This window comes from Macrobrachium nipponense, chromosome 12 (genome assembly GCF_015104395.2).
Source record: "Macrobrachium nipponense isolate FS-2020 chromosome 12, ASM1510439v2, whole genome shotgun sequence".
In the NCBI taxonomy this organism is placed as follows: domain Eukaryota; kingdom Metazoa; phylum Arthropoda; class Malacostraca; order Decapoda; family Palaemonidae; genus Macrobrachium; species Macrobrachium nipponense.
In genome coordinates this window covers 34,427,656-34,445,429 of record NC_087205.1, presented here as the reverse complement: position 1 = coordinate 34,445,429, position 17,774 = coordinate 34,427,656, and the positions used below count along the sequence as shown (strand labels likewise).

At 40.3% G+C, this 17,774-nt stretch overlaps 1 pseudogene; it reads right to left on the bottom strand.

Moving 5' to 3' along the window:
* LOC135224485 (AP-1 complex subunit beta-1-like) overlaps positions 1–17,774 on the bottom strand; it is a 191,584-nt pseudogene that overhangs the window by 119,842 nt on the left and 53,968 nt on the right.

The window sequence follows — 17,774 nt, the reverse complement described above, 5'->3', positions numbered from 1 at the left end:
TATTCCACAGAATCTTTAAATTAATCTAAAACCATGACTTTCTGGGGAATACATATAGTGCGCAGGGGAGTAAGTAAATAAAAATTCAATTGTAACCACAAAAGAAAAAAGTGTAAATAAAAAAAGTTGACCATAAAAAAAAGCAAATTTATCAAAAACTCAGTAGCATGAAACATCTAGTCTAACATTTAATTTGATGTATAATAATAATACATTGCACCACTTATTCAGTAGTAATCAGTAACTAATTACTCAAAACTAAAGTTGGGTGGGTTAGACCAGTTTCGCACTAGTACAGGCCCTATATATTGTAAATAAATTTTACCACCTATTACTATCTTTTGTTCACTTCTGAAATATGGAAGGCTAAAAAAATCAGAACCCTGTCTTCTGATTTTGTATATTATGTATGGGGTAAAAATGATCTTCAAAATTTCACTTCAAATCTGACATCATGACATATGTCCTAACCAGTCTAGTCAGACACAAATTTTTGGTCTACAAATGGGTCCTGAAATATAAGTAAAATAATTCACTATCACCACCATTCACATTTTCACGTTAAAGTTTCTCTCTGCGAGAGAGTTAAAATTCTAATAATGAACTTAATTGGGGAAAAAAAAGTCATGTGACAATGAATGTTTGCCAACAGCAAGTCTTCCAAAAGTCTGTATCTAAAGAATAGATAAAGTTCCTGCTCTGATCACACATTACCTGCACAGTGACCTTTATAAATTTGAAAAATGAATGCAGCTCTACACTTATTTACGAGTACCTGGAGCAGACCTCAAATTCTCTTGAATATTGTTGTCATGACTAATTACTTACCTTGCCTAGTGAAAAAAAATATTCTTAAATATAAACAAATAAATAACCACCCATCTTGTAGAATCTACATATGAACAAATATAATATAGGTACATATATTACATACCAGTTCATAATACATACTGTACTGAAAATAACAAGGCAACTAAACAAAGCAATAACTGTACTTCCTCCTTAGGATACCATTACTTTAATCACTGATCTTTGTCTTCTTGTTAAAATTAGTCTCATGGACTTGAAGGATAACAAACAGGAACTAACAGATACCATGAAAAAAAAGCTCACTAATTCATTTCTTGACAAAGCACTTTACTTCAATCTTTCCTAATTTTTGTTAATACTCAAGACCTCTTATATGGATCAATGTAGTGCTACTAATTAAAACAACTCCTTGAACTATACTTTAATAAATGCTTATGATCCCAATGGTATATGGTTTACTGGAATGTTTGCTTTACTGTTACAACATACCAAAGAAGAATGCGGTCACAAATAACTGGTAGCTGGTTTTAAATGCAATGTTACCTTGATTAAAGCACAAATAACTTATGAACATGAACAAGAGAAATCATACTTAATTTCTTTAATAATGATTCCATAGTACTGAAAATTGAAAAAAAAGCTAAGTAATCCTTTTATCAGTAAGTTTACTTTTCTGTACCATTCAAATGATTTTGTGCTTCTTGTCCAGGGTTATATTTTCTTTTATTATTACTTGATACTGAAGAAGTTAACTCCTTTTGGCACATGGCAAAAATTATCATAAATACTTATGTCTGAGTTTAGCATAAAAAGTTAGGGATCTATTATGTAAATCTTCCTAATTACAATAAATTCTAAGTCATGTTAACACTAACCTGACAAAAAAGGCAATGACAATGACATTTCCCAAAAATATCTGCATATAACAAAGCTGCAGAGCAGTGTTGAGTAAAATGACATTGCAAAAAATTTAACATTCAAATTAACATTACTACATTACAAGAAAAATGTACAAGACTTATCATTACTGTAACACTTTCTCGTTACTCAATTCAATCAAATAGTACTTGTAACATTCAAACATACATGGTACTTTCAACCTAACTGGAAAAATAAACCTGGAATTATATTCCGATACTTAAGATGCCTTCCTTAATCTAGAACCGACAATATGTAATGTAATCATAATAATAATGAAAAATGATATTTTTATAATAAAATAATGTTTTGTTTATATTTACCAAGTAATTACATAACTAAGTATTTCTAAGTACTGGTAGCTAAAATCTGAAAATCACGGCAGCGATTCCTTGTTTCAGTGTAGGTCGGTACCCCACCCACTATCGGGGGAATAGGTAAACAACTCAGCAAAGAAGCTCAATTTTATTTATGCCTTTTCATCTATTATTTTCTTATAAAAATATAATTTTTGTTTAAGTAACTTACCAAGTAATTACATAGCTGATTCCCACTTCGTTAGGAGGTGGGATTCATGGATGAATAACTATGGCAATTTTAACTGATGAAAGCATGGAAATAGAAAATCTTGCCAGCATAACATAATGCTTGTTGTTTCCTTACCTGTTAAAGAGAGCTATAGCAGACAAAACTGCCTCTGGCACAGCTGCTCTCTGCTCTCAACTTAGTAGAGGTGTGGTGTTAGACCAGGGTCACCTAATATGTACTTAGTGGGGGCCTTACAGCAAGGAATTCACCAAGCACTAGTAAAGCACAGACCTTGCCCCTGCCCTGGGCGCAGTACAGGTCCCCCTCTTTATGCGAATTCTATACGAGTATATGTAAATTCACTATTATGCGAATTACATTTTAATACCTTCATTCTTTTTATGAGGGAAAATTTGCAATTATGCTAGTCCATGTACAAGATGCACATCACGATACTTATTTCATCTCTGCAGGAACAGCTAAGTAAAACACGTGGCGCCAAATACAGTATTATTAGCGGAGCTCGGATGCTCAGTCTGCAGGCTAACATAATCCCAATTGGTTTGCTAGTTCTGGCTGTTTCATGTTCATACTGGTAGTTATTTTTCTGCATGATGGGACCCAAACGACCAGCATCATCTTCTTTAAATGAAAGTGTTGCAAAGCGTCAAAGAAAAGCTCTGACCCTTGAAACAAAACTGGAAATATCACGGAAGGCAGATGTTGGTGATGGTAATAGTGCTCTTGGACGTGTGTTTGGAGTGGGTGAATCCACGATTAGGAATATTAAGGCTAATGCAGGAAAGATTCATGCTTCAGTGATACAGTCTACTCTGTTATCAGCAAAATTAACGAGTCAGAAATCCACTGGTTGAAAAAATGGAAAAAATGCTCTCTCTCAATATTGAACATGAGACGAAAGTAAAGCATTCAAAACTTAGTAAGAGTGTTTTACAAGGAAAGGCATTACATTTTTATCAGCGTGTGGTTGAAAATGAAAATATAAAATATAAAAGATCCAGAGCCTTCTGTTGTAAGTCAGGGATAGTTAGATAAATTTATTCATAGACAGAATTTGCATAATATTGTTTCACGTGGTGAAAGTGGAAGTGCTGACCATGGTGCTGTTGCCAAATTTCCAGAAGAACTTAAAGCTATCGTGTGTGAAATGGGATATAGCCCAAAGCAAGTTTTTATTGCCAACGAGACAGGACTATTTTGGAAAAGAATGACTAATAGAACATATATGAGCAAAGAGGAAAAAAGTTCCCCTGGTTTCAAGCCCTTTAAAGATAGGATAACACTGATGTTATGTGGCAATGCGGCAGGCGATTTCAAGTTAAAGCCCATAGCTCTTTATCACGCAGAAAATCCTTGTGCATTAAAAGGCATAAGTAAACAGACGATGCTTGTTCACTGGTATGCAAATAAAAAAGAATGGATGACTGCTTATATTTGTGAGGACTGGCTTTTAAAACATTTTTCAGTGGAAGTAGAACGTTACTGTAAGAGAATTTTAGATTTTCGTGTGTTGTTAATTTTAGGCAATGCTCCAAGTCATCCACAGCATCTCAATAGCCTTAGTCCTAATATTCAGGTGCTATTTTTACCACCTAACACCACATCAGTAATACAACCGATGGATCAAAGGGTCATTGCAACCTTTAAAGCTAAATATACACGTAAAGCCATGAATCAGATGCTCGATGCAACAGACGACTTTGATGATCCTGGCAGTAAGCCTACTATTACGCAATGGTGGAAGACGTATGATATAAGACAAGCAATTGATAACATCAATGCTGCGTGAAATGGTTTCCTCAAAAGCAATGAATAAAGCTTGGAAAAATATATGGAGTGAGTGTGTAAATGACTTTACTGGTTTCCCAAAAATTTCTGATACCATTAAGAGCATTGTGGCCATCGCACACAAAGCGGGTGGTGAGGGTTTTGCAGATATGAGAAAAGAAAAAGTTGTGGAATTGCTATAGTCACAAGTTCCACGTTAGACGAGTGGATTTCGCGCTCGTCTACTAATCCGGTGGTCCGAAGTTCGATTCTCAGCTCAGCCAACGTGGAACCAGAGGAATTTATTTATGGTGATAAAAATTCATTTCTCGATATAATGTGGTTCAGATCCCACAATAAACTGTAAATCCCAATATTAGGAGAAAAATAAATCACCACCACCCTACCAACGATTCTGGAGGGTATCCAGTACCAAGTATCCCCAGACTCCCGAAGGACTAAACACCATTTTTCAAGGCGAAGAGTCAGGTAGGAAGGAATGCTTCCTATGCTTCTTCTCCCATTACCATGCCAGCCACCGCGAACTGACCCAAGGTACTGCAATCATTAAAAATTGTTTCTACTTCTTTACAGTAATGATTTGCAAAGACTGACTTACTTTTCCAGTATGTGGACTGGAGAATGGAAGCCAATGAAAAATTATATCTGAAGGCCAGAGATGTCGCCACTGCTCTAATCTCATGAGCCTTTACCTTCAGAACAGGTAGAGCCTCCACTGCTAACTGAGAATGGGCATCCCAAATGAGGTCTCTAAGAAAGAACGAAAGGGTGTTTTAGAGAGAGAACGTGAGGGGTCCTTAACAGAGCACCACGAGCTATTGGAAGGTCCTCTACTGTTTTCAGTCCTGTGCATGTAAAACTTCAGAGCTCTCACTGGACAGAGTCCTCCCTTCATCCTCCATTCCTGTAGTCTACACTAGACAAGTTGTTGATAGTAAGAGAACGAGGCCAAGGTTTCGTAGGATTTTTGTTCTAAGCAAGGAAGCCTAAAGTAAATGAGACTATAGCATCCCCATTAGAGAAACCAACCCTTTTATCTAGGGCTTGAATTTCGCTCACTCTTCCGGCCGAGGCGAAAGCAATCAGGAAGTGTCTTTCTAGTTAAATTCCTGAATGAGGCAGAAGCTAGAGGTTCAAAAGGAGGACAGACAGCCATTTCAGGACAACATCTAAATTCCATGATACCTGCCGAGTGTCCTTACCTCTCCAGGTATCAAAAGACTTTATCAAGTCCAATAAGTCTTGATTTGAAAACAAATCCAATCCTCTGTGCCTAAATACAGAACTTAGCATAGCCCTATGTCCTCTGATTATAGAAGAAGACAATCCTCTAGATGTCCTTAGGTACAGAAGAAAATCGGCGATCTCTGTCACAGATGTTCAAGAAGAAAAGACTAGATTTCTTCTGCATCAAGCTCGGAAAATGTTCCACTTGTACTGGTAGACGTTGGAGGACGACTTTCTTCTACATTTCGAGATCGCCTCTGCAGCTGCTCTCGAAAAACCCTTTGCTCTGAGGAGTTGGACGACAGTTTGAATCCTGTCAGAGCCAGAGTAGATAGTTCTTGGTGGAACCTTGGCATGTGTAGTTGTCAGAGCAGTTTTCATCTTTGGGGGAGAAACCTGGGAAAATCTGATAACAGACTTACCAGGTCCGAAAACCATTCCGAGAGGCCAGAAAGGAGTTACTGTAGGGCCTCGATAATCGCGGGGGATAGAGCCCAGAACCCCCCGTGATAAGTAAATACCCGTGTTATCCTGGTACCCCCCCCCCTAAAAATTGCTTTAAACTGCCTACTTTAATAATTAACCCACCCAAGACCACTATTTCAATGTTTATAACTGCCTACTTTAGTTCAAGCACCAAATATGTCTTCAACTATCACCTTAAACTAAATTCAAGACAGTTTCAAAGTTATTCTTTCCTATCTTCAATTTCCCCTTCATCAGATCAGCAAACAAAAGTATATTACCTAACAATTCCTTTCTATTTTCATGATTTGGCTGCTGCACCAAACTAAAAGTACATAGTATATCTATTTTGTGAATGAACATATTATGATAAAAAAAAAAAACATGATTTACTGTAAAGATTACAGCACCCAACTATAATAATAATGTATAAACAGCAAAATACAGCAATAAAAATCTATTTTTGTCTTTTGTTTACATTTAGAATCAGCTGATGACGTTTATTACCGAAAGAATTATTTTGAAAAACAATTTAGTTGCTAAAAGAAAACTAATTTATTAATGGAATTATTATTATTTTTAACTTTGTACATAATAGTTTATGATATGATACAGTAACTCGTATTTCATTGAGAGAGAGAGAGAAGAGATGAGAGAGAGAGAGAGAGGGAGATGAGAGAGAGAGAGAGCGAGAGAAGAGAGAGAGAGAGAGAGAGAGAGAGCAGCTTGGGATGAGAGTAACTGTTGAATAGCTTGAGAGAGCAGCTTAGGACGAGAATACTGTTACTAGCTTAGCTCGAGAATAACAATGAAATTTGTATCTTAAATATTTTTGTGGTGATAAGAAATGAAACATGGATAGTGATAAGATATTCTTTTGTACTGTTATAATGTGATAATCATTGAGTCAACTATAAAAGTTGTATAGAAGCACAGTTTTGTAAATCACAGAAAGAATAAAAATATGGCAACACATGTACCTACAAATGTCGGGGACCATTTTGTTCTTTATTACGATAATAATAGATTAGTATCATAGTTTTTTCTGTAAGAGAGAGAGAGAGAGAGAGAGAGAGAGAGAGAGAGAGAGAGAGAGAGAGAGAGAGAGAGAGAGAGAGAGAGAGAGAGAGAGAGAGAGAGAGAGAGAGATTTTGCTATTTACATTCATAGTATTTGAAAATTTGTAAATAGTGTGTATCCTAAAAATGCATTTACATAGTCATGAAAAGAAGAAGAAAACACAGTAATTAGTGAATCTTACTCTATTTCATTAATTTTCCGGGATATACGTAGTACTTGGGCTCCACAAAAAAAGTAAGTAAAGTGATTTATGACAGAATTTTGAGGGTACTTACGTAAAAATACATCGGTAGTTTGTAGAACGGTGTAACCACTATCACACTGTGTAAAAATAGTATGTACCAACGAGACTAGGTTTGGTGACGTCACGGTGGTCATACGTATTTTTTTCGAGAATGAATATACATTTATGATAAAAAAAAATAGTTACTGTACTGGTTAGAGTACCACACTGTAATATTAATGTAATCACATTAAAATAAAGTAATCATTGCATGCTGTAAACGTGTAAAGCGTATTTGAAAAATTCATTCCCCAAGGAATTATTCCTTGAAGAGGCTTTTTATTATGAAGATATGCCAATAATATATAAGATATGTATTTTATTATGAATATATGACAATAATATATAAGGTAAAAATGGTTGTATTTACGTTTACGCTTCGTCGCCGATCACAAACAACAATACGATAATCTATGACAATTATCGTTTGTATGACTGCAGTGTTCAGAGAAGTTGATTACGTTATACCAAAACAATAATGAAGTTCGAATTGAAAATTAATGTTTTCCTAAATGTTATTACTACTGTAATTACACTACTACCATTAACATTTCTAAAAGGTTAAGAATGACAAAGGTGCTGTTAAGTGTAACTCAATGTTTACATTTCTGCTGGCCGCTCAACTACAAGTTGATGTCAATGATGTGGAATTATTCCATGAATAGGTTATATATTATGAAGATATGCCAATAATATCTAAGGTGAGAATGGTTTTATTACCTTTATTGTCAGTTAATATCATAATGTGAATCTGTTCATGCATTTGCTTAGTTATCGGAACCGGACGAGCCTTAGCCTACCACAGACAAGCCCTCGATGCTGCGATTCATACCAGCGGTATAGATTGAGAAGTGATCCAAGGAAAAACCCGTGATTAACTGAATCCGTGATTGCTAATCCGCGACTAAGCGAGGCCCCACTGTATGATTATCACTGATACATTCTTGTATGACGAACTTTTGTAACACCTCCCTGATCTTTCCTAGGGATGGAAAGGCATAAAGTTCCTTGTGTGACCAGTCTAGAAGCATGGCATCCACTAGCCATGCCATTGGGTCCGGGACTGGAGAGCAATAAATTGGACGCCAGTGATTTTTGGCGGTTGCAAATAAGTCGATCATCAGTCTTCCCCAAAACTTCCAAAGGTTTAGGCACACCACTGGGTCCAGAGTCCATTCTGTAAGGATGACCCGATTTATGCAACCGAGTTGGTCTACTAACACATTCATCCTGCCCTGCACAAACCTTGTCACTAGCTTTGTGTGATTCGAGTGGGCCCAAAGGAGAAGGTCTCTTGCTGCCTTGCAGAGGGAGAAAGAGTGGGTCCCTCCTTGCTTGGCAATGTACAAGAGGGCTATAGTGTTGTCCGGATTTACTGCCACTATCCGATCCCGGACTTGTGGAGCAAAAGCTTGTAAACCTAGACTGATTGCAGTCAGCTCTTTCAGGTTGATGTGCCAAACCTTTTGAGTTGAGTTCCACATTCCTAAGACTTACCTGTTGCCCAGCAGTGCATCCCAACCTATGTCGGATGCGTCTGCAAACAAGTTGAACTCTTGGTTCAGAGGGGAAAGCGACTTTCCTTCTAGAAGTCTTCTCTCTGATCTCCACCAAAGCAGATGTTGTTTGACTTTCAGCGAAATCGGGAACACGAAGTCATCTGAGAACTTTTTCCTATTCCATTGGGACCAAAGGTAAAACTGAAGGATCCTCATATGAAGTCTGCCCAGCGAAATGAACTGTTCGATGGGGGATAAAGTTCTGAGCAGGATCATCCAATTTCTGGCAAAGCACTCTGGGATAGATAGGAACTTGTCTAATGTGTGAAGACATGACTACTCTCTTTGGGGAGGGAAAAGCCTGCAAAAGAAGAGAGTCCAGTCATTCCCAAATACACTATCCGTTGAATTGGGACTATTTGGGATTTTGGCAGATTGATTAGAAGACTGAGTTCCTGAGCTAACTTCAGTCTTTTGTAGATCTCTCATGCAGCTTAGTTCTGTCCAGATAACAGGGGATGTTGACCCCCATCAGATGTAAGCAACCCACCAGAGGAGCCAGAATGCATGTGAACACTTGGGGAGCTGTAGACAGACCGAATACATAGGGCCCAAAACTGAAAGATTTGATCTTTGAAGACAAATCTCAGGTACTTCGAGTCTGGATGAATGGAAACATGGAAGTACGCGTCTTGCATGTCTATGGAGACCATCCAGTCCCTTCTGTGGATGGAGGCAAGAATTGAGCAATTTGTCTCCAGTTTGAACTTTGTCTTCAAGACAAAGATATTCAGCACAGCCATGTCCAGGACTGGTCTCCAGCCGCCTGAAGACTTCCAGACCACAAAAAGTTGGTTGTAAAAGCCCTCGGTCTGTGGGTCCTCCACTCTCTCAATTGCTTCTTTTAGAAGAAGAGCAGACACCTCGTCGGCCAGAGCAGAATATTTCTCTGAGCTGAGAGTGTGTGCTGTCAACATAATGCGTTACTTGACTAAGGCTGGACAGTCGACAAACAACGTATCCCACTCTTAGGACCTCTACCATGCATTGTTCTGCTCCTCTTCTGCTCTATTCTTGCCAGAAATGATGGAGTCTGGCACCTACTGCTGCATGAGAGAGATTGTTCTCATTGCTTGGGGGTGGGCTTGGAGGAAAACTTCTAAATTGTTTGTATGGAAAGCGGACATTTTCTCTTGACTTGGATCGCTCTCTCTGTTTGCCCCCATGAGGGTAACTGTTGCAAGGGAGAAGTAGACTTTGGGACAAAAGCCGGAGTCTCCCTGGAATGCTTGCATGATTGGGAGAGCAAATCCTGGGTTGACTTCTGCAAATCAGAAGCGATCCCACTAACGACATCCTGAGGACATCCTGAGGAAACATGAATTCGTGAACCAGCGGTAAAAACAGAAGAGCTGATTTCTGGACTGAAGTAACTCCTTTGGCCGTGAAGGAGCACCATAACTCACGCTTCTCAAGAATGCACATCACAAAGGTAGAAGCAATTTGGTGGGAACCGTTGCTAATGCCTTTGTCTTAACACGAGAGAACTCCTAAAAGGTCGGAAGAAACCGATGGAGAAATTGCTGAAGAAGCATCCTGAATTTTCTTACCAACAGAGCCAATAGACCAGTCCATAAAACTACCAACTTCTAAAATCTTACTTTTGACCTCACCCATAGCTTTCTTGATTGAAATAGAAAGCATTAACTGAGGGAGATCACGAGACTCTGAAGAAACTTTACTCATCTGAAGAGTTGTAGCTGGAGGAGCAGCAGGAGCAGCTGGCTTGAAAAAGTTGAGATAACTTTTCAAGAAAAATCGCAAAAGAGCTTCATAAGCCGATGGCGGTTTAGAATCTTCTGTAGCAATCTCTTCCTCTTCTGCAGAGGATACATTAGACAAATGAGGGTCGGCCGCACCGACCAAAGGAGAAGACGAAATATGAGGAACCGTGGGCGGAATCGGCACTGCCAACAACTCCGGTTCAGGTGGAAAAGGGAGCTCTGGCGCTAATGGGCATACCTGCGACCCTGAAAGTCCATGCATCGAAGTCTCAGGCGCCAATGGGCGCTCCTGCATAACCGAGGGATTCAGAGTTGAAATACGCCCAGAAACAGACATGGCTAAAGGGAACAGCACATATGGGAGCCACAGCAGGGGACTATTCGCACCCTGGTGTCCTAGGCTGCTCATGAACTGTAACTGGCACAGCTTGGAAGGGCCAAAAACAACACGCGCCAAAGCGCGCACCGATCTCAAGACGCTTACGTATCGCTACAGGTCGGGAAAAGTCTCCTTCCAGAAGTTTATCGAAATTATCCGAAGAAAAAGTCTCTGGGCTAACCCAGAAACTACAAGAGGGTTTAACCTCCTTCACCTTCTTAAGCGGTACCTGATGGGTACAATTAGAGTCCAATGCAGACCTTTTCAATAGTCTGGAAAGGTAATTATCGTGCCATCGGCGCCGTTTCTCTGGACTCAAATAATCCGAGCTTGAAGAACGACGATGACCACTGTTCAAGACGCCTTTCCAATGGCTGTCTTTTGCTACCTGGGAAACATCTACATGTGGGACTGAGGGGTCGACTGCCCGTGGGCAGACCCCACCGACCTCCCTTGGGCCTCCGATATGACTTCTCCCAAGTGCGGGGGAGTATGTCAGGGACCTTCTCCTAGGAGAATCAGTGGGACAGACAGCCAGCTCCTCCACTAACACTTTACTTTTTTTCTTTATCAAGAAGCATCCGCACCGACTCACCTAGCTGAGCCATAGAGTTAGCTAACAGCTCAAACTTACGTTCAAACTTTGCGTCGAGACTGGCAATGGCACTGGGATCGGAAGCATGGGAGTCAGGAACAGTATTAGGTGGAAAAGATGAACGCCTGGGTTTGGGAGACAAAAAAGAAATCACAGGCACTTCAGAGGAAGATTCCTGGCTAGCTAAAGACCTTTCGTACCTAGCAGCAACCTTACGCTTCCTATCTTTTTCTAACTTTGAATGGTAAGAAGATAGAACACTCCATTGTTTTTTATCCCAGCCTATACACTCATTACAAGATAAATCAATAGTACAAACTTGACCCCTACATCTAACACAAACAGAATGGGAATCATACTTTGCTGAAGTTAAATGTCTATTGCAGCCTTTGCTGTAAAATGAACACTCGATTTACTAGAGTCAGCCATCGCTAGAGAAAATCTCAAAATAGAAGACTAAAACATCTAAAATGGTCAAAATACTGCTAATTATGCCTGACTAGTTAATAAACGTCAAATGGAAATGACATAAAAATCAGAGTACTTCACAGAAGGTACTGGAAACTCTCGGCGAACAACAAAATCCAAACTAAAAAAAAAAAAAAAAAAAAAAAAAAAAAAACAGCTCACAACCTTCATCGGAAGCCCGTAGAAATAAAATTTCTTTGCCAAGTTGTTTACCTATTCCCCTGATAGTGGGCAGGGTGCTGACCTACACTGAAATAAAGGAATCGCTGCCACAATTTTCAAATTTTAGCTACCGGTACTTAGAAATACTTAAGTTATGTAATTACTTGGTAAGTTACTTAAACAAAACAAGTTATATATAAAAGGAACTTGGGCATGAAGTACCATACCTGCTGATGAAGTAGCTGCAGCTGCTGGTGGTACCCCAGGGGCTGGAGAAGCATTGCCAGCCTCTCCAACGCCACCACCCAAGAGTGAATCCAAGCCACCACCAAGGAGATCCAGGGTTCCCCCTGAGAATGCTACAAAGGGAACAAGAGGGACGTAACTACGTTGCTAAATACACGACTTTGAGAGCTACTTTTCCTTTCAGAGTACTAGGGAATCTTACTTTGATTCAATGTTCATTTCTTTAAAAGGAAAGAAGAAAGGCTGAAAATAAGCTAAATTCATTAGACCATTCTTAAAATAAAGTTACTATCTGTGTTTATTAATCAAATGTGCCCTGAAGAATGAAAAAACATTTGATAAAGCAACAATATTTTACTGCATTTGTGCAATAACTCATAACATCAAGAGTTTGTTGGAAGACCACACATTTACACACATCTGCCACAATAGGAAAAAACTGTGCTAATCAGAACATAAAACTAAATTTCTACAAAGGGCAATCAAAGTTTAATTCTTTTTAATTCAAAGTAGATTTCATGTGTAGGGTACTAATGTAAATTTTTTCCTTCACCACTTAGCAAAAATGTTAAGTTTCACATCTACTCGCTAAGTACTAATTACATTGCCATAAGCTCCACTTATATGGCAGCTTGAATTCAAAATTTTGTGGATAACTCTTTAGACCATTGTGTAGGTGACCAGTTCCGCAAACTAGTGGAAGAACAGGAACAACTGTAAGCAGAACTCTCAGTTTGTTCAGAGGGGAGGAGGGTGGGCTCTAATTCTGTAATTACTTGGTAAGTATATGTGAAACTTAATTTTATTATGAAAATATTTTCACAAAAGGAACTTACCTAGTAAATACATAACTGAATCCCTCATTGACAGGAGGTGGGAGACATGGACATATACTACAGTGGTCCCCCCGTATTCGCGGGGAATGCGTACCAAACCCCCACCCCCACCCCCCGTGAATAGTTGGAATCCCTATAAAAATACTTAAAACCTATTTTGGTAGTTAAAACTCAAGAAAATCCCACTAAAAATGTTTATACCTGGTTTATTTAATAGTTTGATCACAAAAAGTGCATTTTATGATGAAATTGATAATAAAACCAGGAATTTGTGGATATTTCATAGAAAAATACCACGAATAGGCGAATTTTGCGAATAATGCGAAGAAACGTTCCAGAGAGAAATCCGCTAATGTGTGAGTCTGCGAATCCGGAGAACGCGAATACGGGGGGTCCATTGTACTCCAAAATATTAAGTTATATAATAAATTGAAATAGAAAAATTGCTAGCACTGATTACAATGCTTGTCGTTTCCTTATCAGTGAAGAGAGCTACTGGGATACTACCACCTGTAGTGGTGTGGCGGTATAGCCAAGTGTCACCTACTACATAAGTGGAAGCTTTACAGCAAAGCTCATGCCCAAATGCTGATAGGTAAAGCATGATAGGTACCTGCCCTTGCCCTGGGCACAGCACCAAATCAAAACAACAATATAACATTGTCACTTACACTGAGATAAAACCACAACCCATCCACTGAGAATGGTGGGTACTTCAGGTGCATTGCATCCCCTGGCTCTGCAAAACTCAACACCTTATCACAAGGCAAAGAGATAAGGAATAAATCCTATGCTTCCTTCTGCCATACAATGCCAGTCACTAGAAATAGTCTAAACACACTTTTAACTTCCATAAAATTATTGAGAAACGAAGAAAGATTACATTCCCAGTAGTTCAAAGGCAAAATGGACGTACAATTCATAAAATAGTATATGTAAGCTAAAGGGGTAGAGGTTACTCTGACGTCCTTAGCTTTACTCAGAAAAAGGCAAACTGCTCTCCGAATTCTGAGTGTGCCTCAAGGTAAAAGCCCATAAAAGTAGCACATGAAACAGATCTTGCCATGTCGCTATATGTAAAGGATGGTTCTCTGGAAACTCCAAATGGATAGAAACCTCCCTATTCTCCCACAGCCTGAGAATATTTGGACACTCAAAGAATGGTCTGGTGTCAGGTTGTAGCTGGTGCCAGAAGCACTGTATGCCAATTGAGCTATGATCTCAGGACTGGTTGGCGCTCGTAGGAGCTTGCAGGAGCTCAAGAGCAAAATTGTAGTGCCAGGTTGTAACCAGCACCAAACTAGTAGGGCGCTAGGTTATCTGGGTGCCAAACAAGCTCAAGGATCGTGGCTTTTTAGCTGGTATCAGACAGCAGCTTACACCTGATTGTAATTGTTGCCAAACAAACTGGGCATCAGACAAACTAGATATTTGAGGCTCTGTAAAGCTCTAATGCTGGGAACCAGACTTTTAGCTGGCTCCAGATGAGGTGGATGCCAGTAGAGCTAGGAATTCTGGTTTCACTCCTCAAGAAAGTGAAACGCAGAGGATGATTATACTTCCACTAGGATGATGCAGAATGGAAGTAAGGGACATATTGTGCCTGAAAGCTAAAGAAGAAGCTAGATCTCACTACTGCATCCTAGTCGAAGCCAGAGGCTACTCGGAAGGGTGTCTTCTGAGTTAGGAACTCAAGAAAAGTAACTCGGGAACAAACAAGCGGCATGGTCATACATCATATTGCTGGAGACCTGATCCCTTCCTCGCTTGGAAGCTGTCTCCTACTGCTGCATGGGAAACAACTTCACTTTTTGGGAGGGGGTTTGGATGTTGACTTCTTGATATCCCTGGAGGGGAATCAGATGCTCATTCTTGGTTTGGATTGTCACCTTTGTCTACCACCTCGAAAAGGCAACCGTTGCCAAAAGGAAGAGACTTTAGCACTCAAATAGTCAAAACCTCCCTAGAACGTTTCGAAGACTGTGCTAACAAGTCCTGAGTTGACTTCTTTTGCAACTTAGAAGCAATACCAAAAAGTACATAAATCATGAACTAATGAGGAACAACAGCACAGACTTCTGCCCTGAAGTTACACCTTCAGAGGTAAAGGAACACCAAAGTTCACGTTTCTTAAGTATCCCAATGGTAAAGGTGGATCCCAACTCCCGGGAGCCATCTCTAGCTGCTCTGTCCATACATGAAATCAGCAAGCACAGACAGATGATCAGCAAGCACAGACAGATGATCTTGGATATTCTTGGCCAGAGTGCTTACTGCCCAATCTAAAAATCTGATCACTTCAAACACCTTCATGAGATTTGTTAGAATGTGATCCAACTCGGCTGATGAAGATGTAACTTTAGCAGCTGAGAAAGGAGACTTGTGTGAAGGCTCAATAGGTCCTGAAAAGTCCCCTTGGGTGGAGGCAGATGCAGCCAGAGAGAGGGCTTCTCCAGTGGCATAATATGAGTCCTCTCTTCAGTATACATGAAGGAGGGAAATAGAAGGCAACCTTTCCTTGCTCCCTTTTGTCCATTAACCAGCTGAAGTAGATAGCACCATTTGGGTAGTTTAATTGTATCCAAGGATGAACAACTCATCTGGAATGCAGAAGCAGGAGAAGACGGAACTGCTGGGGTGAATAACTATGTGAAGCTCTTCAAAATGAAGGGAAGCATAAGCAGTTGGATGAAAAGCCTCATTCAGATCCTGATCCTCTTCTTCTGCTGAAGAAACTGGCGACAAAGTAGCCTCAACTGTGCTAGAGACAGTGGTAGGTTTGAGAAAACCTAAAATGGCATCCAAACACTGTTGGATGGAAGCCAAAGCTAGGTCCACTACAGTCAGAGAAGTAACTAAAGAAACAGATGAAGAAAAAATAGAGTGCTGATGGGAACTCAGAAGAAACAATACGCTTGACTACTGGGCGCTCACTAATTTCAGGGTACCTGGTCGCTACTGGGCACTCACTAATTTCTGGGGCCTCGGTCACTACTGGCCACTCACGAATCTCTGGAAGTTCACGAACCTCCGGACACTACTTGGTGCTCGCAGACAACTGGGCGTTCTGGTGCTAAAGTTGAGCTCGGGAGCTCAAGAACTGCCCTTAAAAGCCATTAGGCACTCAGAAGAGCAGTCAGGAGAATGCAACTTAACTGACAATTGTTCCAGCACTAAAGGGCACTCAAACAGAGAACATGGAACTAGCCCTGATGGGCACTCAGACACTAAACACTTTTTGGAAGCATAATACAACGAAAAACTTTCTGGACTATTGAAGAAACTACAAGTTTTCGTTTCTCTGGCTTTCTTGGGAGGCACCTGAGGGTGCTAGACACATCCATTGCTGACCTTTTCAATGGTCAGCATTCGTCTCTGAAGCGACACTGGCACCTCTGTTCAGGGCTGAAAACCTCAGAACTTGAGGAAAGATGATTGCTGGTAAAGTCACCTTTCCCTTGGCTGTCTGTCATCACCTGGGATTAGCTGCAGAAGTGACTGAGAAGCCGACTACCCGGTAGACCCTTTGGACTCCCTTGGACTGCCAGCATGTCTCCTCCCAAGGGGAGTATGACTGGGACTTTAGGTCTACGATATCCAACGGGCCGGAGAGCCACCACTTCTATGAAGATGCCTTTCCAATGGGTGTCTGTAGTGCCCTGGGACTTCGTAACAGGTGCACCTGAGGGGCTGACTACCCGTGGGCAAATCCCACCGACCTCCCTTCGGCCTCCAGTATGGCTTCTCACAGATTCAGGGGAGTGTACCAGGCACCTTCACCTAGGAGAATCAGAGGGAAGCATAGCCAGCTACTACACTAAACTTCCAAGAAGACACCTTTCCTGTGGCTGTTTGTTGATACCTGGGAAAATGCAACAAGTTGACTGAGGGGGCAATTACTCAAAGGTAATTCACACCAGCCTCCCTTGAACATTCAGTATGACTTCTCCCAGGTTCAGGGGAGTATGTCAGTGACTTAGGTCTAGAGAACTGGTGGGACAGATAATCACCTCCTCCACTACACAACACTCACCTGGAAGGTTAATTTCTGTTAACCAAGATACAAGATCAGCAATGGCATGAGGAGGCGAGGGAGCCAGGCACAGAAGCAAGTGGATAAAATAACAGGGCTAGTACTAGGAGAGAAAAAAGGGTATGTGATTACTGTTCACTTTGTTTGGTTTATGTACAGCCCTCCACATGGATGATTCCCTCAGGTGGGCTCTTGAAGTTTTCAAAATATGTAAACAACTTCTTATATTTTATAATTGTCTTTTAGTATTTACTCGTCAGCATCATATCTCCTTATGAAAAGGAGTCTTTAGTTGCTTTCTTCTTGTACGATCTTCACTTTAGGCAGCATTTAATGCCAACTATGGGCGCCAATGGTCATGGATGCTTTTGGGCGCTTATGGAAAGTCTTGGGCGCTTATGGGCACTCACAGACTCTGCCGCTTATGGGCACTCATGAACTCTGGCACTTATGGGTGCTTTGGCGCCAAATGGTAGGTGTGCGCCTTTTCAGGGTAAAACTTTAACCCCCTTTATTCGCGCACTCCGGAATCGTGGATTCTTGTATTCGCAGATTTCTTTCTTTAACATATTTATCCATTGTTCATGGAAAATTCACCTATTCACAGTATTTTTCTATGAAAAATATTTACAAATTCCTGTTTTTTTTTTTT